Source organism: Panthera pardus, unplaced genomic scaffold (genome assembly GCF_024362965.1).
Source record: "Panthera pardus isolate Hobbes unplaced genomic scaffold, ASM2436296v1 HiC_scaffold_2, whole genome shotgun sequence".
Lineage (NCBI taxonomy): Eukaryota > Metazoa > Chordata > Mammalia > Carnivora > Felidae > Panthera > Panthera pardus.
In genome coordinates, this window is record NW_026526765.1 from 91,024,790 (window position 1) to 91,047,091 (window position 22,302).

The 22,302-nt window shown below is 33.2% G+C and overlaps 1 long non-coding RNA gene across 1 annotated transcript in view; it reads left to right on the plus strand.

The window, feature by feature from the left end:
• The window catches only part of LOC128778287 (uncharacterized), a 29,645-nt gene extending 11,980 nt beyond the window's left edge, over positions 1-17,665 (plus strand). Inside the window, exons 4-6 of the long non-coding RNA XR_008423810.1 lie at positions 13,799-13,873; positions 16,655-16,718; positions 17,565-17,665. This is a non-coding gene — a long non-coding RNA (uncharacterized LOC128778287). The remainder of the gene's footprint in view (positions 1-13,798; positions 13,874-16,654; positions 16,719-17,564) is intronic.
• The last annotated feature ends 4,637 nt before the right edge of the window (positions 17,666-22,302 follow it).

Here is a 22,302-nt window from a genome sequence, read left to right on the forward strand (position 1 = left end):
ATATTAGGAAAATACTCTAAAGTACATGTGAGACTCTAAGAAGACAGGTTGGAAGCAGATAGATAATCAATAGCTTTAAATTAAAACAAACACTAAAACAAAATAAAACCTGGTGATGGAGAGAAGCAGAGAGAAAAAGGGGAATGAGGAACACAATAGATAAAAGAAACAAGGGATGCCTGGCTGACTAGGTTAGTAGGGTGTGTGACTCTTGATCTTAGGCTTGTGAATTCAAGCCCATGTTGGCTCTGGAAATTACTTAAAAATAAAATCTTAAAATACATCAATAAATAAAGGAACAGGGGAACCTAGTTGGTTGGGCAGCCAGTCTTGATTTGGGCTTGGTCATGGCCTCACGGTTCCTGAGTTTGAGCCCCATCCCGTGTTGGACTCTGGGCTCACAGTGTTGAGCCTGCTTAGGATTCTGTCTCCCTCTCTCTCTGCCCCTTCCCTGTTTGCTTGCTCTCTCTCTCTCTCTCTCTCCCAAAATAAATAAAAAAATAAAACTTAAAAAAAAAAGAACAAATACAGTGGTATCAAAAAATTGTGAATAGTGGCTAATGAACTTTGAAAGAATTTTCAATATTTAAAATGTATGGCTTGGTGTTTTTTGTGGAAACACCCATAACTGATTTTTCTAGACCTATAATGAGATCAATTATATAAGCTGGTTTTATTTTTTTTTTATTTGCTTGCTTGTTATTTTAGTGATGGTATAAAAATCAAATGAAGTAGGCCATATATCACATCTAGGACAGTGTGACCCAAAACAGGAGCAAACTACTGGGAAGGGAGGTAAGATGATCCATAAAGCTATAGAAGCCAGAAGTCAACAAGAAGGAAGTAGCCCTTATGGGAAGGAAGCATGCAGATCTCAAATGTAATTTGAAGAGGGCACTTCAGTTGATATCTATCTTATCCTGAAATAGTAATAATATTACCAAATATGAGTTAGAGGAAATCATAGATTCTACATCAAGTGTGTAATTTTCTAGATTTCAGGTGACTTAAGCTTTTCTTTTTTTTTTTATTTTTAAAGCAATTGCACTTTTTTTAATACTGCATTTTTTGGTTTTAGTTGAAACAATGTATATTTTTAGGATTTTACGGTAAAACTTTACACTCATACTTTACACAAATTACAAAGTTCTGCTTCAACTCTTTTTTTTTTTAATTCAGCCCATGTACAGTACAAGTATATGCAAAACTTCTTTACATTGTACACACTTTTTTTTTAATCAATGGAGATACAAAATTCTGGCTTGTAATTTTAGACAAAGACAAGAAGCTTCAAACTAGACACAAAGGGTTAAAATTAATTCTCAGATATAAGTCTGTACTTTCTTTTGTATTTCTCTGAGATGTGATTATGAAATTCCTAAGGGATTTAATTTTTTCTGCAGATACATTTTTTAATAAAAGGAATTCTGAGAAATTCTCTGAATACAATCCAGCAGAATCGACATGTAACTATGTATGTATTTATACAATAAATACAAATAAATGCCCAGTTTATTTAATAGTGCTTCTTACATTATGAAACTATTTTTGAGGTTTGAAGCAATAATTATTTTTTGTAGTTTTCCCTATTCCAAATTTAATTCCATTTATTATGAGGTTTAACATAATTTGGGAAATTTATTCTTGTAACATTTTCCCAGAACATTAACTATTATCTGTTGAAAATCTTTGACCTTCTGATGAATTCACCATCTTATTGTCTAATAGAAGCATCACAAACGTCAAGTCTTCTTATTTTAATATTTTAAAACTTTAAAAATAGAGATCATAATTCTATCTACAGAAACTTAGACAATTTTCAATAGCGAAAATTATTCTATTTTACACATTCTTTTCATCAGTCATCTCAAGCTTGACAGAGAGACAAAACAAATGAAAATAAAATTTTATGAAATTATAGTAAAATTATTCTGTCTCATCGCAAAAAGGAATCGTTGAAAGTCATTTAAAAGCAATTCAGTCACACCTACTGTTTTTCTAATGGAGGATATGCTTTAGTGTTGATAAGAATAAAAAGTTTAAGTGATCAAACAATTTTCAAACATGGTTTTCTCTTCTTCTGAGGTTCATACATTTCTCTTTCCCCTTGTTGATGAGTTAAATTACATCTCTTTATTCACTTTCTCTTTTTTGGCAACATAGAATAAACCCATCTTTTCCAAGTGAAACCGAAATCTCAAGACTGACAATCCATTACGTACCAGTTAGTAGCAGGATTCTAAAATTTATCAAGTTGAAAGATATTCCTTTAAGGTCAATGTTTAGAAACAGTTTATGAATACATACGAGTGTGAGGAAGTGTGGAGCTTCTAGCACAGTTCTGGAACTAGGCACAGAGATTCTTCCTTAGTTGTTTGGTTTATGTTTATAATTAAAGTCAGGCCCTTTAATGTTTGTTTGTTTGTTTGTTTGTTTGTCTTTGTTTGTTTATTATCTAGCAGTAGAGCAAAATCATATCGAAGACATTTGCCAGAATTAAACAGATCAAATTTTGCAGTTCATGAAAGGGTAAATATTTTGAGGTAATAAAAGACTCCACTCATCAAAAGGTACCTTTTGAAATATCTATAGAATTATAAAAAGAGACACCTGAACACTTGGCCTCAGAGAACTTGACTTCAAGTTCTCCACCACTTACAAGTTTGTGATACTTGTGATATTCGGCATTGACTTATTTTGACACGGGAAGATGACCAACCATCCAAGTACCTGCAGGATCTAAGGATATTCAAAAAGGTGCAGATTTGGTGTGTGCTTAGAGGATACTGTGGCCTGAGAGCAAATACAAGGGGAACATCCCAGCTTTCTGGCCTGAATGGTCATAGAGCTCTGTGAATCTGAAAAAGGACTGAAACTTTTAAGGCCCATAATCTCTGAGTTTGACTCAGAGCTGAATCCTCTACAGTTCTTTAACCTTTTCAGGGAAGAAAATAAGTAATTTTCTAACCAGTCTTACTCGTATGTAGAATAACATAAGATTGTTTATATAATGGGGGGAAAAAGAAAAGAAAATGGAAATCATTGTATTCAATGAAAGATTAACAAACACTTGAGAGAAGAATGTATAATGTTCACAGAAACATATAATCATAAAGATAAGAGAGATAATCCAACAACTTCAATAAAAGAATTGAAAGTATAAGAAAAGAACTCCAAGTAAGAAATTTAATAATTATGAGATGATAGAAATGTAAATAAATATAAATGCATCTGATCTAATTCTGTCTGGGTTCGGTTGTCCTTAGCATAGTAAGGAATATTTTCTTTTACCTCATAATAGGCTCTCTATTCTCAGAGCTGCTTAATGAAGTTCCTCATGTTTTAGTAATAGTTAAGAGCTTGGAATAGCCCAAATACCACCTTGATCATCAAACATTATTAAGTGCTCATGGCTGTAGTCAAATGGCTGGAACCCAGGAACATTTCACATAGTTCAGAGTACAAAGCAGAAGAAACCCATAAATAGGGAAATCTGTGTTGTAATACATATCCAAAGTGTCTCATCTGCAATTCCAGTATCCAAAGAATTCTAATCACCAAAAGGTTTTTTCATATAGTGACAAAATAAGACCTACTTTATATATGAATATTTATTGATGTTTTTGTTTAAATTAAATATTCATATTTTATATTCATATATATATGTATATATGTGAAGTATTAACATGTCTGATTAGGTGGTGCCATCCCGAACTCCATTAGATGTTACATAATACAAGATACATGCAAAATGTTACCTTTAAAAAATTCAGACAAAATCCCAATTCTAGAATACATCTGGCCCCTGGGATTTGAATAAGGAATTGTACACCTGATTATATCTCATAAATACTTATTTCTCTAGTTCTTCTTTTTAAGTGATCTGATTCATATTAGGGAATATATTCCTTAGTATGTGCTTATTTCAATTTCAAGTAAATGAATCAAATTAAATCATAAATGAAATATCTCAATGAATATTTATGCATATAATAAATTTTTAATTTTATCTTTTGGTTTCCTCCTGCCAGTTGAAGAGAAGCTCCTCTAGGTTAGTTTCTAATAATTTGATTTTTTTTCTTTATCTCCAAAATCATGTGCCCAAGTGAAAAATTACAATGTAACCATTATCTAAGTCTAAATAATTTTAATCCCAAGTGATATTTTAAAAGTCTTTTCTGCTAATTGTTTTAACTAAAATAAGAACATATTATATATATTTGCATATGCTTATTTAAATATCTTAGGAATGTGCTTTGTACACAACATAGAAGTCTATAAACATAAAGCTATGGAGACTATTATTACGGTATTGAGTTTATATAAAAGCAACAAACTTGCACTCCTTTGTTTTGCATTCCACAAAACAATATTTTATGAGAAATTTTGAAAGGAATCAGGTACCCTTATATGACAACTAAGAATGCTCTCATTTCAAAGGAATTTTTTGAAATCATAGAATACAACCAGAAAACTAGAGTGAAGTAATGTGAACCATTCAAGTTTAGAGACCATCTTTTAGGAAGAACATTACTTTATTGCTTTCCAGAAATATGTAGCTTGATTGATTATGTTACCGTTAGTAACAAGAAAATTGTCACCTTCATACTATATTGGCCTGTTTTGTATGTTTGGCTGATGAATTAAAGTATAAAACCTGAGTTATCACTTCTATTTCAGGTTGGCACCTCAGTCCCATGTTTATGAATTACAAATTTGAATTCAGTGCCACAATTACAGTGGACATAGCTAAAACAAGTGGAAAATGAGCGTTGACTTAATTTTCTCAAAAATACCAGGTCAGAAAAATTGACACAGATGTGGCTGTGCTGCTGCATATTTTTAGTATTCTCTTTATTGTCTCCTGTTCAATGAGACATCTGCTTCATTTTCCAAACTAGTAAAAAGTCTTCAAGCCCTAATAGACTCCACACTGAGTTTTATGGATCGTATTAGTTGAGCTCTTCTTTCCCTTTATTCATCTGAGGAACATCTTTCTCATAAATCAGTGTCTAACTAGACAATTCGGCAGGATGATTGTTGAAATTCTTGTTTATAAATCTCTCAGACTTTTATTTGAAGTGATTCTTTTCTTTCTAAATTTAAAACTACTTGTACAAGAAAACATCCGTTTGTCAGAATAATAGAATATTAAAAAGAGGAAACTCTTTAAAACTGAAGAATCATTTATAATTGTCATAGTTCAATCAATTGGCATGCATAGGAGCACTTATATGTGTGTTTCACATCTTAAGTGCATGTGAAAATAGGGACATCTACATGAAAATATAAACTGTATAACTGTTTATGAATGCTAACTTTCTACAATGACTGTTGTGGAATTATGGAGTTTGACTTATCATATTATACTAGATTATAATAAATTAAGTAACTTATGGGTTGATATTACTTTGGAAAACACATAATAACCACAAAGCTTTGAAATGTTATACCAACAAAATGAAAAAGGATGAAGAATAAACAGCCATTACAAGATTGTATCTCTCTCTATGTGTACAGATATATATATAGAGAGAGATGTGTGTGTTTATACATACATATTACCTATTTAACAAGCAATAAAACAGAACAATAAAAAGTATTCAAACTTACAATAAAGCTTTCCTGAAATGTCCAAAGACCTTATTCTATCATTAAAAGGTCACATCCTTGAATATATATTTTTTTAAATGGAGACTTAGTCATATCCAGTGAATATAAGGAAATTTTTCTGGATAAATAAGATAACCTTTACAAGTGTCTGCATAGGTCTCTTACAAAGGAAAAATAAAATTAAACTCACTTCATCCACCCTCTCAGTGTGAGAAATAAGTAGATTTATTTAAAGAATGGGGTAAACATCATTTCCCATGAAACATTCTCCATTTCAAAGAAGCCAGGAAGTTTTGGAGGGATTGACCTCTCCCCTAGTTACCGGTGGCATTGATACCAATTTCTTGCCTTTATGATTAGATCAGTGGTGGGCATATACACTGAATTGGCTGATAACCAATCCTATAGCTGATATTCTCCTGGGCATCGTGATTGTTTTGACCTTGTGAACTATGTTGATAAATCAGAGAGATGTTCAAGATTTTTATATAGTGGCTGAGATAATAAACAATAAACAGGTTTGCTTTGGACGGTGTAATGTAAATATGTAAAATATGAAAGTTGTAGAATAAGGTGATAACAAAATGAAAACTAAAGCATCGCCAAGAACACCACAGTTTATTTGAAAAAAGTATACAAAACAATAAAAACTTTTAAAAATCATGTCAAACATAAGGCAAAGTAAGGTTCCCCTCCCCATATTTTAGATTATTGGATCTCATGTACTATTGAGAGTACTATTGAGTACTAATTGTACTATTTGTACTATTAGAGTCAGAGAATAGACAGAGGGACTTCTATATTTATCAATCATTGGATTAATTTTCATTACCAAACATGTATTGCTTAATAATAATTTTAAATAAAAATTTAATTAGTGCACATTTTTATTTAAGAGGCAAAATTCTTTCTTGAATTTACATCTTTATTCCTCAACATCAGGAGAAACTTTCACACATACTTTTAAGAGGCCAGACTCTGCAGGAAGCCCACTGGTGTTTAAACAACACATAGGATATGGTAATGCTGTACCTCTAGTTTAATCTTTCTGTGCCTTAACTTACTCGAAAATGGACAAAAATGGTACCTGCTATGGTCTGAGTGTTTGTGTCCCCTCAATATTCATATGTTAAAATCCTAAGTATAAAAGGTGATGGTATTAATAGGTACAGCCTTTGAGAGGTGATTAAAGCATGAGAGTGGAGCTCTCCTGAATAGGTAAGTACTCATATAAAAGAGGCTCTCGAGAGATCCTTAAACCCTTCACCATGTGAGAACCAACTAGAAGTCTATGACCCGGAACAGGGCCCTTACTTGACATGCTGGCACCCTAATTTCAGACTTGCAGCTGGCAGAACTGTGAGCAATAAATATCTGCTCTTTGTAAGCCGCCCAATCTGTGGTGTGTGACTATAGCAGACTCAACAGACTAAGACACTGTCCATCCCACTATGACCATGTGATGGTTAAATAAATATCGTGATATATCTATCACCCTTAAAAGATCCTTGACCCATAGGAATCATTCAATACATATTATTGATATAATTATTTATGTTATTACAATTCATTTTATTATTTATTATTCATTAGCAATAGTATCTCCATAATGCTCCCTAAAATGTGTCATTATAATGATCACTCTTTGTATCAACATATTCATCAGGATTTGAAGGTTTTGTCTCTAAGATTACTAGACACTTAAAATATTTTTTAAAAACATATACTGATACTTTTTCTAATAATCAAATATTATTTTTTTATTTTTGTCAGCACAGCTCTGTATAGGTTTCATGTAACCTATTCAGTGCTATTAAGTATTGGTTTTGCCTGTTCTTGAAAAAAGTATGCATGCATTCACATTTGTGCTCTTCTTAATGTAGAATTAAATCACAAATGTGTTAGTATAGAAAACCACAATTTGAAAATACTAGATAGTGGATGGATAAATTTTTTCAATTTTTTATCTCAAATTTTGGTAGAGGGCAATTAACTTAGAAACATTTTTTTTTCTGTCTAAACAGTGCAGAATTTATTACCCCAGTGTTTTGAAAACATGTTATAGTTCAGATATAAAAGAAAAGCTATAAGATCTTCTCTGCTTTCAAGCCTGGCTCACTAACATTGGAATGTGGTAGTTCGGGACTCAGATAACCATGGTTACTATGTGTTTCAAACTGACTTGACATGTAAGTGCATAGTTCTTGTTTAGAAAACCTATACCGGCATACAAACTAAAAAGAAAACAAAAACCAAAAAACTTAAGATTAAGCATACATGCTTGGTAAAAATATTAATAGATATTTTCTACATTTATATCTATACTTTTATAATAAACAAATATGTAAAATCTGTAATATCTCTTCCTTTTCATATGTACATGAAAGAGAAAAATGTAGAGAGAAAAATAATAAGAGAAATAAGATTTGAAAAAATCAAATGGTTCGATAGTCATAATTTATGCCACACAAAGTTTTGAAACAAACTTTATTATAATGCTAATTTGCTATATTTTACAATACCATTTTAGCTATAATGCAAGAGTGGGCTTATGAAAATTGAATTATCTGAACTTTTTGGATTTGGGCAGCCAGAGTTTCCGATCTCAGCATTTCCTAGGTGACCTCTCGGTTTAATATTTGTAAAATACAGGTATATAAATGTATGTATAAAACACAATATGTGGTTAAAATGTGAAGTCACTATCCCAGGGTCTAAATCCAAGTTTTGGTATGTGATTTACTAGTTGCACCACTTCAGTCATGTTGCCTAACCTTTGTAGCCTCATTTTCTAAATCTGTAAAATGAGGCTATTAGAAGTACTTACAGGGTTTGCTTTTCTGGGAATTAACTGAACACGTAAGTAACATACCTAAAAGTGCCTTGCATTTTAGGGCCTCCTGGGTGGCTCAGTCAGTTAAGTGTCTGACTCTTCATTTCGGCTCAGGTCATGTTCTCACACGGTTCTTGGATACCAGCTTCACGTTGGACTCTGTGCTAACAGTGTGGAGCCTGCTTGGGACTCTCTCTCCATGTCTCTCTGCCCCTCCCCTGCTCATGTTCTCTCTCTGTGTCTCAAAATAAATAAACTTTTAAAGAGTGCCTTATAAAGTAAGCACTCAGTAACGGCTATCGTTGTTATAAATACTGATACAGAGATAGATAAATAAATAAATAAATAAATAAATATTCAAAGGATTTACTTTTTCTATTGTGACATAGGTTGTCTTGTTTAGGACAGTGGAGTAATGGATAAAGGGATGGGGCAAGGAAACTAGAGGCAGACAGAAAGAAAAAAAAGAAAATTAAAAAAAAAACTGCCTACCAGGGTTGCACATAAAATATAAGACACCCAGTTAAGTTGGAATTTCAGATAAACAAGGAATAATATTTTAGTATAATTATGCAACATCTAATATTTGGGACATAAGAATACTAAAACTGTATTTTTGTTTTTCTGAAATTTAAATTTAACTGGAAATCCTATATTTACTTTTTTAAATTGTGATAAATCTGACAACCCTGTGCCAGCCAGGGAAAAATCGAACAACATGTATAAGATAATCCAGTGTATATCAAATAATATATCTACATATATACATTTTGTGTACCAGTATAACATCCTGAAAAAAATCTTTATGTAATAATCTGTAGGGATTTACCTTATATTTGATCACAAAAATGGTTTATTGTGATTATAATATTCTATTATAGTCAAATCAAACATAAAACTATATTATGTGTATGTACACTTATGCATCTTTCTTACAACATAGTAGGTTTAAAGAAAGAGAAATATTCTCTGAGGTACAAAATCCATTCATAAAATGAATCTCAGAATTGAAGTTGCATTAGTTTACAGAGTGGGATTGGGAAGAATTGTATTAAGTTTGAGATTCCCTGGAGCTTGTCATTCAGATCCAATAATAAGGTATTTAATGAGTGCTGGGTCAAAACATGCACTTAGCTATGGGAATTTGGTAATGCAAGCATAGTTGATTTAATGTGTTGCCCACATTCCTCTTTACATTTACAATGTAAACTTCCTCTTTACATTGAAAAAAGTAGAGACTAATGCAATAATACAATTTGGGTTCCTTTTTAAACTCAAGATGTAGCAAGGAGAATTAATTCACTTAATTAGCATCTGGTAAACACTCAAGAATTTCACCTACTTGCCATTTATTCATTTGTGTGTGTGTGTGTGTGTGTCGAAAGGTGCAGACGTCCCATCTGTGATAGCGTTTATTTAAGAATACGATGTTTTGTTTTGTTTTGTTTTCTATTTTATCTGCATTATTTTTCAAATGGAATTAAGATATAAATGCTTCTTAAAGACAATAATGCGATATATTAAGGATACACATGCTTATTAAGGATGATATTATTAGAACATAAAAGCTTATTAAATTGTTTGCACCTAACTTTTTAATAAATAGAACTATTTTTTTCCCTAGGGGTATTGTGAAAAAGAAATACTGAGACACCGCCCACCCCCCCCCCCCCCCATAAACTGAGAAAGTTTGAGAAACTTTGCTATAAATTCTTACAGAATACTATTTGGTCCATAAAATAAATATTTACCATTATTCAAATTGACCCAGAGTTATAATCTGAAGTCTTTCAAGACCAACTTTAAATAAAGCCCTGGTGAACCACCTACAACTTTTATATGAGTAATTCAGAAATTGTCCTGAGATTAGAAGTTCATTAAATTTTTATTTGTTTAAAGCTTTTTTTTTTTTTTTTTAAATTTTTTTGTTAATGTTTATTTATTTTTGAGACAGAGAGAGACAGAGCATGAACGGGGGAGGGGCAGAGAGAGAGGGAGACACAGAATCCAAAGCAGGCTCCAGGCTCTGAGCCATCGGCCCAGAGCCCGACGCGGGGCTCGAACTCACGGACTGTGAGATCGTGACCTGAGCTGAAGTCGGACGCTTAACCGACTGAGCCACCCAGGTGCCCCAAAGCTTTTTTTTTAAGTTTATTTATTTATTTTGAGAGAGGCAGAGACAGCGCGAGTGGGAGAGGAACAGACCTACTGGACTCTCAGGAGACAGAGAATCCCAAGCAGCTCCCCACTGTCATTACAGAGCCCAGCGGGGGGGCTTGAACCTACAAAACTGGGAGATCATGACCTGAGCCGAAACCAAGAGTTGGATGCTTAGCCAGCTGAGCCACCTGGGCTACCCATTACATTTTTATCTTTGAAGAATACAGGACTTACAGTTTTCTGGAAGCTTTTCGTTTACTAAATTCTTACTCTATAATTCATTGTAATTTCTGCTCTTTTCTCAGACTTCCCTTCTCTTTAATACAGAAAGTTAATACAAATCAAATCAGTAGAGGTAAAAAAAATCTAATTTACTTACATAATATTTGACTGCTGCCATTAATAATTCCACTGGATCTACTGTAAGTTTAGAACAGTAAGATAATTATTCTAATTGCATGAGCAACTTTAATTGTTAGTGTCTCTTCTTAGAGCAATTAAATGGAAAAGCTAGATCAGACAATCAAAACAATTAAAATGGCTGATGTAATTGTTAAAAAATAGAAATTAGTCTTCCAAACTTTAAGCAAGGATTAATTTATGTTTCAAGATATTTTTAAAAAGAGTCTTCTATATGAAAATGCACAGGGACAAAAAATTGTAAAAAAGGCCTGCTTTTTTCTGTCTCATCATGAAAGATATAAACTATCCTAGTTTTCATACACAAAGATGAAGCTAGTGACCCATGATAAATAAAGCACAAGGTTTGAATTATTTTTCTAAAGTAGTCATCATTTTGCAGATGCAATCTCACACTTTAATTTAGTCCTCATTGCAGTTAATGATACACAACAGTGGTGACTTATTGAGGTGAGAAGTCAATCTGTGGTCACTTAAATGGAACTGAGCTAACTATACGATCTGTAACTATAACCTCATTAGTATCCTGCCCTGATAAATTAACCAAATACAGAAAATATGTAATTATCAGCATCATCAATATGTTAACGAAAACAGTATTTACTGAATATTTCTGAGATAGTACACATCTACCAAAATGAATGAATGAATGAATGAATAAATAAATAAATAAATAAATAAATAACATTTGCAAATCACTCCTACAATCACTTTGCCTATAGGATGCCCTCTAGCTGCTTTATGTTAATGTTTCTTAGTCTAGTATAATTTGGACATATGTGATGGGAAATTAGGCTCTATTTAATAAAAAAGTTATGTACTCAGTAAGTCCATGGACTTTACCATAGGTCTCCTGTCTTTTCTGATTTGAATCTCTCAGCCTATCCACTGTTATCTTGGTTTTAATAAACAGACTTATTCAAGTTTCAGAATAGATGAAAAATAGAGTAAAAATACAGAGAAATGTTATTTTAAGGTCAGCAAGATCTCATAGAATCTAAGAAACAAAAGATAACAGTGCTTGCTCTTCCAGAGGAACAAAGTCAGGAATACCAGGTGAATGTCCTTGCCCATCCGACTCAGGAATCCATCTCTACCCCTCTTTTCTAGCACTTCTGCTTTCTTCAGTGACTGTCTTCTCTTCTCAGTTTCCTCAAGCTCCTCTCACAAATTTAGATTACAGCTGTTTTTTTGTTTGTTTGCTTGATTTTTAAATTGGAGTGTGAGGTAATTCCATTCTCTTCACATTAAAGTTTCAGCTGAACTAATGGATGCCCTGGGGCTTAGCTTTCCCTAGTCCAATAAGGTCCATTAGGGTCACCATGTGGTCATTGGGCCGCGGGTAGAAGTTCCCCCAGCACTAAGCTATGGACTGGCATAAATTTCTGCTGATTCAGCACTTAGAAATGTTTCATTCAAGCTAGGATATTCTGTTTCACTGAAGAATATCTGCAGATATTCTGCCTTGTGTAGCCAAAAAATAATTGGTATCTATCTGCTCTTCAGATAAAATTTAGTCCACAAAAATTGCAGATATGTGTCTTGTAGACTTTACAGGCCTAACTGTAGTTTTCGCATCAAGTTGAAATTCAGGTAGTGTATTTCTAGGTAAAATGAGGTGAATGAATATTTTTGAATGTTTTTCTAATGATGCAAATTTTATTGAAATCTACTTGCATAATTTAAACTCAGGTTTGGAAACCATTTGAATAATTAATTGAACATTTTTATCAGCATTACCAGCATAGAGCCAGCTCCAAAAAACATGGAAATGTTGCTCTTAGAACTATGTTTCTAAACTACTACTTTATTGTCTTGGGTTTCTTTTAAGTAGAATATCAGCATTAGAAACATATTTTCAATTATTTTTAGACTCATCACATAAGCAGAAGTCAAATTATGAATATAAAGTAGCATAAAATGGTATCTAGAAATCTTTAGATAACTTAGTTTGTGAGTACCCAGTGAATCAATAAGACTTTAAAATAATTAAGTTTCAGTTGTAAGTAAACAATAATAGAAAACAGAAGTGTATTTGTATGCAGAAGATGAGTAAAGATAAGCAAATAGCTGTACTTGTTAAACTAATCTGTGTATTTACAGAGACACTTTTTAAAGGGAATTTTGACAGCATGTATTCTGTATAAGAAGCCACTAATAGTAGAGAACAATTTCAGAAAACATATTTTCCACAGAATAGGTTTCAAGAGATGTTTATAAGCCAATAAATGATCTCAGACTACTAGAGGTATTGATGATAATGAAATCAAGTGTAAAATGTGAGCAGGGATTTCTTGTGTTCTCAATCATTTTTCCTAAGGTAATAATTAAATAGAAAGCATATTCCTTTCTATTACATTAGTGAATGCATTTTACTCTTATTGTACCCCAAAGATGTTAGAATTGGCTGTGTAGGTATGCACAAACTAAAACAACTACGGCTGGTTAACAATCACCCGGATACATAAAACTGTAATTTATGATGAAATTGTTTCTCACAGTTCTGAGATGGAGCAACTCTCTGTATTATCAGACATCCAGGAGTTTAAAGGTTTGGCTACTGAGTTCCATAGTGACAATCTCTTCGTTCAAAATGTATGTCTTACCAGTAGAGAATTTTAGATAAAGTAATTGAGGGTTCTATGTACATAATATTCATATCTGAATTTAGGGAACGTGCTAATTTCTCCTTCATCTTTTTTTAGTTGTATTATCCTAGCTTTTTAAAATTAGTTTAACAATTGGTTCATTACTTTTTTCATTTAATTTCAGTAAATAATCCTCACATGATACCTCTCAAATGGATGCAAAGAGAAAGACAGTGGTTGAAGAAATTAAAAAGTATATGTAAGTAGATTTCAACATTTTTGGAATCTCAAAGAATATATGGGAATTCTGTGTACTACTCTTACAACTTTTCTGTGATTCTGAACTTACATCAAAATAAGAAGTTAGAGGTAAAAAGTCCCTTTATTTAAAGAGATTGGCAACTACCCCTTCCCTTCCCATACACCTGTACTTCACCACCACCACCACCATGAAAGCTTCAGCCTGTGCTTCGTCCCTTGGATTTTCAGTTTTCCGTCTTGTGCAGAAAACCGATGGATTTTCCTTAGTCCCCTGACAGGTCAGCTGTACTATGTGAGTGTGTTTCCAGTATTTTTGGGAAATTTTCTTGTGGCTTTATAGCTAAAGGATTTCCAGCTTATATGATTTCCTTTAATACAGAAGTGGAGAGTGTCTCACATTTTTTAACGAATGTGTTATCCCCTCAAAATAACTCCATAGATCATTATTATATTTACTTTAGTGATTCCCTTTTTCTTCTTGACTATGTTACCTCTGGGTAAGTTCTTCTGTTTCAAATGTTTGTTTTGTATATGAAACGTTTTTGTTTTTTGTTTTTTGTTTTTTGTTTTTTCTTTTCAATTAGAGTCTACATTGAATGGTGCTGGCAACTGGAGAGTTACCTGGGTCACAGACATTAAACAATATTTTTCTCTGTCATATTTCTAGTCAATACCTAGTTCATAGGATATACTATGTAAAGCATAAATAAAAGAGAAAATTAAAAGAATGAATGCATAAAATTAATGGACTTAATATAATATTAATATAAAGATTTTTTGTATCTTGTTTAGTATATAAAGTTGGGAACGTAAGATTATTGAGGTATGAAATTCACAATGAGGAGTCAGTCATGGTAAATTATCAAAAAATGAAGAAAATCATTGGACAAGTGTTTTCCAGTTAAAAGATTTAGATACAAGAACAAGAAGGTAGAGGAGCTCATGAAGACAAATAGGGAAAATTGCAGTTGAGAGTAGTCTTTCTTCAGAATTTTTTTGATTGTCACTTTTGTTGAAACCTAGTTAATTTGAGATATTTGTGTGGCACTTACCTCAATGCATGAATAAAGCAAGGGTTCAAAAAACATTTTCATCATTATATTTATTAGCTACCTCCAGCTATTGCTCTGGATTCCACGGTACCTCTTCGTACCTCTAAAATGAACCTCTTTTAGTCAGTTTGTTTCTCTTCCTTTCAATCAGTAATGTCTCCAACAAGATAGAATTCTCTTTTTCTCAGAAGGAGACTGATTTCATAAATCAATGATGGCTTTGGAATTTAAGTTCACAGGGCTTTGTACAGGCACCTGTCCTCCCCAAATTGATAATCAAGATCTTCAATGACAAGCAGAATGAAAATTACCAAAATATTACTCTTCCTGAAAATCCCCTCATTAAAATATATATATGTGTATTCATTTGCTTCTTCATGAACTTTGTACCCATGTATTGCTTGTTGCCTTTAATTATTTCCATTCTTTATTGTCCCCACACTGTGTTATCAGCAACGTGAAGACCAGAGTATTATTCAAATTTGAATCTATAACATGTAGCATAATCCTTGGTATATTGTAAGACATCAGATGTAAATTGGGAAATGAATGAAGTTATCTGGTGATGTGGAATTGAAATGAGCTACATTTATTCATACATATCTATTCTTTATAATACAAAATATTTCTTTGTAATACACACTGCCAGGTGCTAGAGATAATGTTTTGATCAACACACTCTTCTGTGGGTAACATTTTAGTAAGGACACAGAGATTATATATCTAATTGCAGCATTTATTATTTAGTTACAATTACAAAAAAAAAGTGCTGTGACTGAGAACTAAGAGTGCAGTGTAAAAGTAAACAAAGAGATATATAGTCTAGGTGGTCACTGCTTCTTTGAAGAACTATCTCAGATATTTCATATATAACTAGGAATTCAGTAGCCAATGCATGGAGAAGGAAACTAGTGGACATAAAGAATAGCATTTGCTGGAGCCCTGGGGCAGCAGACATTCCAGTATGTCCTGGAAGTGAAGGATGACTGGTGTGGTAGAGATCAGATAAAGAGTGACACCAAAGGAAACATGTGGGTCAGTTACATTAGAATTTTGTGGAGCAGACTTAAATACATGGGCTGGTTATAAAAAGATTTAGGAGATAAAACCAAATGGCTGCAGTGAATAAATTGGAAGGAAGCAAAGGTAGATACTGTGAGAGCAGTTCAGAAGTCAATGTGATAGTCCAGGCAAGAAAAAATGATAATTTGATCTCAAGTTATCCCAAAGAGATGGAGGGAAACGGATGCCTTTCAGAAATATTTAGAGATAAAATGAGCTATTTTATCTCTAAAATAGAGATAAAATATTTAGAGAAATTGGTTTTTAGGGTCATAAAAAACAAACAAACCAAAAATAGGTGGGGGGAGGGAAAGGAACTAGATCTGTCCAAAAGAAAAACAGACTTCATAAATACACTATTTGTGTATTTACTATTAGCTATTGTATTTACATGGTCAAACTAACAATAATTTCCAACTGATTTAAAAGATACTTAATTGCCAATCTTACTCCCCATCCTTATAAGACTGACTCCTGCATCTTTATTGGAATAAAAAGGAATGTGGAAGGCAAAAATTCATTTGAGATTCTTTATAAACTTTGAGTACCATGGGGCTGAGTTTTTTTCAAACTCTTTTGGATAAAATCTTTATGTGACATTTTTTATTTATGTTCCTGGTTCATCAGACATAAATCAACCATGTTTCCTTGTCCTGTGTTTACAGAAAGACTACCAGTTCCCAGCCTTCTTCCACCTGGACAGAGCCATGCCACTGAGGTCTAGTGTGAGTAGAAATTGCATACCTCTCGTAAAACACACTAAGTAAGCCTCCATATACTCTCTTCATGTATGTGTCAACCAGCTGAATGCAGAGGATACCTGAGAGGCACACTGGGATGAGAGAACCACAGAAGTGAACTATTATGCTATTTGACTCCCTTGAGTATGATCTTTCTGTGGAGCCTCCAAACTCACATGATATTGTTATAAACAAAATTCTATTAATTTGAACCACTGAGATCTGGGGGTGTTTGTTACAGAAGTTGACTAACATAATATACAATGCTTTTTTTATTTAGTTAACAAGAAATATATATGTATATGTGCCAAGGAATTCTCTGAAGCACTTCATAAATAGTAAATCATTTAGTCCTTACAACAACCCCATAAAATAATATTATTATTCGCGTTATACAAAAGAGGAAACAAAACATAAGTTTATACAGCTAACAAATAACAGAGCCGATATTTACACACACACACACACACACACACACACACACACACACACACTCTACTGTTAACTATAATACCTATGTTTAATTGAGTATTCTTTTAAAAATGTTTATTTGAGAAACTACGGTTTGGTTTTTCCAAAAGTTTAAAACTCACACTTTGGTTTTTCCACACCCCAGACGAGGTTAGGACTGTTATATCAAGGCTAATTTTATGGAGAAACCAAAAAGTACATTTGGCCTAAATTTCACATTCAAAAAAGAACCTTAAATGTAATGTTGTTACATTTAAGTCATTATATTTTGTGTGTTTTTTGGTTGAGCTAGTCAAATGTAAAATATTAACATTTTTTTGTGACTCTGGTTTTACACTTTGTTTTCTTTCAAATTACCGGGGAGCCTTAATAATTGGAAGTGGCCCAGGCAGGCTCTTAGTGTCTAAGGGCCCTGTTTTGCACACTCACTGGTAAGTATTAAAAATATATATAGTTGTATACCCTATGGAGCTCTGAATGAAGTCAACACATCTCACTGAGTATCTAAAAGCTTATAGAACTTTGAGTTATAGGAACGTTCCATGGTACTACCAGGTAAGCCTCCCATGAAGCTGTAATAGGCAGGGAGAGGCTGAATAAGCTAATCTCTTGTCTTGAAATGAATTTCAAAAACCTTTGATGTTTACCTAATTTGGTTAAAAAATACATGGTTTAATCTCCATATCTCGTACGAAATTGCTAGACCACATCTAACTAGAAGTTGTGTTATTGACAAAGAAGATACTTGACTAGGGAGGGCACCTGTGCCATGGGATCTGCAACTTTAACTTGGCTCTGTTGAAAATAAAAGAAAGATCTATGGCTAATGAAATGTCAAAAATGTAACATCTCTAAGGGTTTGGCTCATCCCTTCAGTGTGCACCAGAGAGTAGGCACTGCTATTAAACTAAAGTCCCTACACAAGCTGAGAATTTTGACTTGGGAAGAATATTTGGCTTTCTTTCTCTATCTTTCTGTGGGTCATTTTTTTCATCCTTTCGTAAACTAAAATAATTTCTTCCTTTAAGGAATAATTGTATTCATGAGACTTGAGATTAGAGTGACACAGTTCTTATGTTGTGCTGTCATTTTATCCATCTACATAAATAACATGCATATGCGATTTCTGTCAGATAGCTGATATGGTCCTCAGTGGCACTAGTTTAATTGCATATGCTTGTGTTTATTTTTGCCTGTCATAATTTATTAACTTTAATTATCCAAATTCTTCTTCCATATACAGAACTATTTCTGGTTCAGTTTAAACTCCATTTATCATTTTATTGGTTTTCTATAGAGATCTAATCAGGGAAAATAATTAATGTTTTCTTAAAAATGTCTTGAGTGGTATAGGGGAGAAAAAAATCTTTCCTCTACCCATGTTAGGTCTCAGCTGGGGCTCTGTAACAAAAGACTAACAAACGAGAATCATACAAATTTATTTAATATAGATTTTACATGACACGGGAGTCTTCATTAAGGAAGTGAAAGTTCAAAGAAGTGGCAAAACCTAAGTGCTTATATATTAAGCTGAACAAAGAGAAGCAATTGTGGAAAATTAACCAAAATATATGGGGACACTAAAGAAAGATAAAAGTCGTTTTTTGACAATATCTGTACAGAATTTTCTCAGCCTGGGCTCCCCATCTCTTAGGACATTCTTCTTCTCTGTTAAAGAGAGGACATCTTTCATGTGGAAGTTTCCTCTCCTGCCTTCAGGAAGGAAAGAGGAGGCCCAATGTTTTGTACTTGCTGTTTTGCAAGTGCCTTTAGATCAAAATAACCTTCATACCAAAGTGGCGTATTTTGGAGTGACATATACTAACACCCTTCAGCAGCATGATAAAACAGACCAATATATGAGGTTCAATGATCAAGATTTGAGTTCTAAATTCGTTTCACTAATATTGAATATTGAGTATTGAAAATTTCCTTAAAATGTTTTGAGGCCTTAGTTTCCCCATATGTTAAAGGTAAGAATCACTAGTGAAACTACCATTATAATGTAAATGAAGTAACAATTTATGTGAAAGCACATAAAAACACTAAAGTTCAAGGTAAATGTTAGTTGTTTTTTTTTAAGTTTATTTATAAATTAATAAATAATGAGGGACGCCTGGGTGGCTCAGTTAGGTAAGCATCTGACATTGGCTCAGGTCATGATCTCATGGTTCTGGAGTTCCAGCCCCGCATCCAGCTCTGTGCTGACAGTGCAGAGCCTGGAGCCTACTTCAGATGCTGGGTCTCCCTCTCTCTCTGCCTCTCCCCCGCTCACACTCTCTCTCTCAAACATGAATAAACATTGAAAAGAAATTAAAAAATAACTATTGAATGTGTATAATAATACAGTAGAGATTTTCAGTGTCTTCTCTAAAATTTCATTGATTTGTTTATGCTACTCTAAGGAAAACATTACAAGGCAAGGATAAATGAAAGATAAGGAAATATACATGGCACTGTTTAATTTTTTATGTTAGAAATTTCAAGTTAGAAGAGAAAACTATTTCTTTGAACATTCGATTCATTATATGCAGTATTCATTTAAAAATCTAAATCACTGAACAAGACAACTTTATATTAGGTGTTAATATCTGACTCAAAAAACTCTTGTTTTATAACAGGTTGATTTGTTATGATTTATTTCTTAATGACAGAGAAAATTTTTGCTGAATTTCCTTGGTATTCATTTGTATTTGTTATTTTCTGAAAGAGTTTTAGCACAAGGCTCCACACTAATTATCTAGAGTAATGCAGATGGAACATACCTCAAATTAGCAGAAAACTCAGTGTGGAAAGTGTTGCCACACTATTTTTCTTTTGAGAAAAATCTTTTCAGTAGGCACACACTCTGGTATCTGTTGATGACCAAGGTTTTTTGAAAGAGAAAATAACTTCATGAAATGAATAGGAGAAAAGAGACCATAATGGTATAAATTATTACGATACTTAAAAATTTGAAATTAGCCAAATTGTGAAATAAGGGTGTAAGGACCTACTACTTCTACATCCTCCTATCCCACTGAGTAATCCAATAGCTGTTTAAAGGTTTCTGTTATTTCTATGATTTTCTTTTGACACATTTTAAATGTCATTAGTGCTATATTTTAAAAATCACCCTTCATCATTTTTATTTATTAAGGCTTTCACAGTTTTGAATGTGATTTATTAAGTTCTTTCCAAAAGAATGTGTCTGAATTTCCCAATGAAAAATGAATATAATATTATAAACTTTATTTTACCAAAAGTTATAACCTTGCTATAAAATTGTTGAAATATATAATGTTTTCAGGTAGGCTAAATCGATCCTGAAAATATACACTGCCATCTTCAGAGTATTTAACACCAACCATAGGGGTACCTGGGTGGCTCAGTCGGTTAGGCGTCTGACTTTGGCTCAGGTCATGATCTCACATTCCGGGAGTTCGAGCCCCACGTTGGGCTCCATGCTGACAGCTCATAGCCTGGAACCTGCTTTGGATTCTGTGTCTCCCTCTCTCTCTGCCCTCCCCTGCTCATGCTCTGCCTCTCTCATTCTTAAAAATAAATAAATATTAAAAAATTTTAAAAAAACAACCATTGTTGATAGTGCTGCTATAAACATGGGGGTGCATGTGTCCCTTTGAAACAACATACCTGTATCCCGTGGATAAATGCCTAGTAGTGTAATTGCTGGGTCGTAGGGTAGTTCTATTTTTAGTTTTTTGAGGAACCTCCATACTGTTTTCCAGAGTGGCTGCACCAGCTTGCATTGCCACCAACAATGCAAAAAAGATCCTCTTTCTTCGCATCCTCGCCAACATCTGTTGTTGCCTGAGTTGTTAATGTTAGCCATTCTGACAGGTGTGAGGTGGTATCTCATTGTGGTTTTCATTTGTATTTCCCTGATGATGAGTGGTGTTGAGCATTTTTTCATGCGTCAGTTGGCCATCTGGATGTCTTCCTTGGAGAAGTGTCTATTCATGTCTTTTGCCCATTTCTTCACAGGATTATTTGTGTTTTCTGTGTCCATAGGTGGGTGAATGGATAAAGAAAATGTGGTGTATATATACAATGGAGTATTACTCCATAATCAAAAAGAATGAAATCTTGCCATTTGCAACTATGTGGATGGAACTAGAGGGTATTATGCTAAGTGAAATTAGTCAATCAGATAAAGACAAAAATCATATGACTTCACTCAAATGGGGACTTTAAGAGACAAAACATGAACATTAGGGAGGGGAAACAAAAATAATATAAAAACAGGGAGGGGGACAAAACAGAAAAGACTCATAAATATGGAGAACAAACTGAGGGTCGTTGGAAGGGTTGTGGGAGGGGGAGATGGGCTAAATGGGTAAGGGGCATTAAGGAATCTACTCCTGAAATCATTGTTTCACTATATGCTAACTAATTTGGATGTAAATTTAAAAATAAATAAACAAACAAACAAACCACCCATACAGAATCAGTCTGAAAAGATTATTTTTTTAATGATCAAATATGTTTATTTTCTGACTCTTCTATAAATACATTTGGAATCACACACTCAAGTATTATGTGTTTTTTTCACAGAATCATGGATCATGTTTAACTTTTGTGTCAGTTACATGTAACAATAACTGTGGAGTCAAGTAATAATTGGGAAATTTCTCCAGCAGCTCATAAAATTATATTTGTGTCTTACTTGCAAGCATTGAGGGGTGACAGGTTGAGAAGGTTAAGATCTTTCTGGAGTGGCATCAGAGGTTGTTTAAATTGCAATTACAGTTTATAGTGCAGCTGTTAAAATCCACCAAACGAAATTTTCAAAATGACCTTTTCCATTTATCTAAGGAATTTTGCCAAATGTTTAATTTGTAGACATCTCACTTGGGCCCTTTTCCAAATATACATCTTTGAATGAATTATCTCATCTTTAGCCTTCACACATAAAATTGAATGTCTATGTAGGTGACCTATAATATCAGTGGAGTTCACTCTGCTTCATATTGGTGATGCTTTCAGACATGTAACTTTCATTTAAATAAGGTAAAATAGTTACTAACTCTCCTGAAAAAAAGAGAACATCTTGGAGAATTAATTTTTTAATGTCAATTGAAGTTCCCATACAAGTATTATGA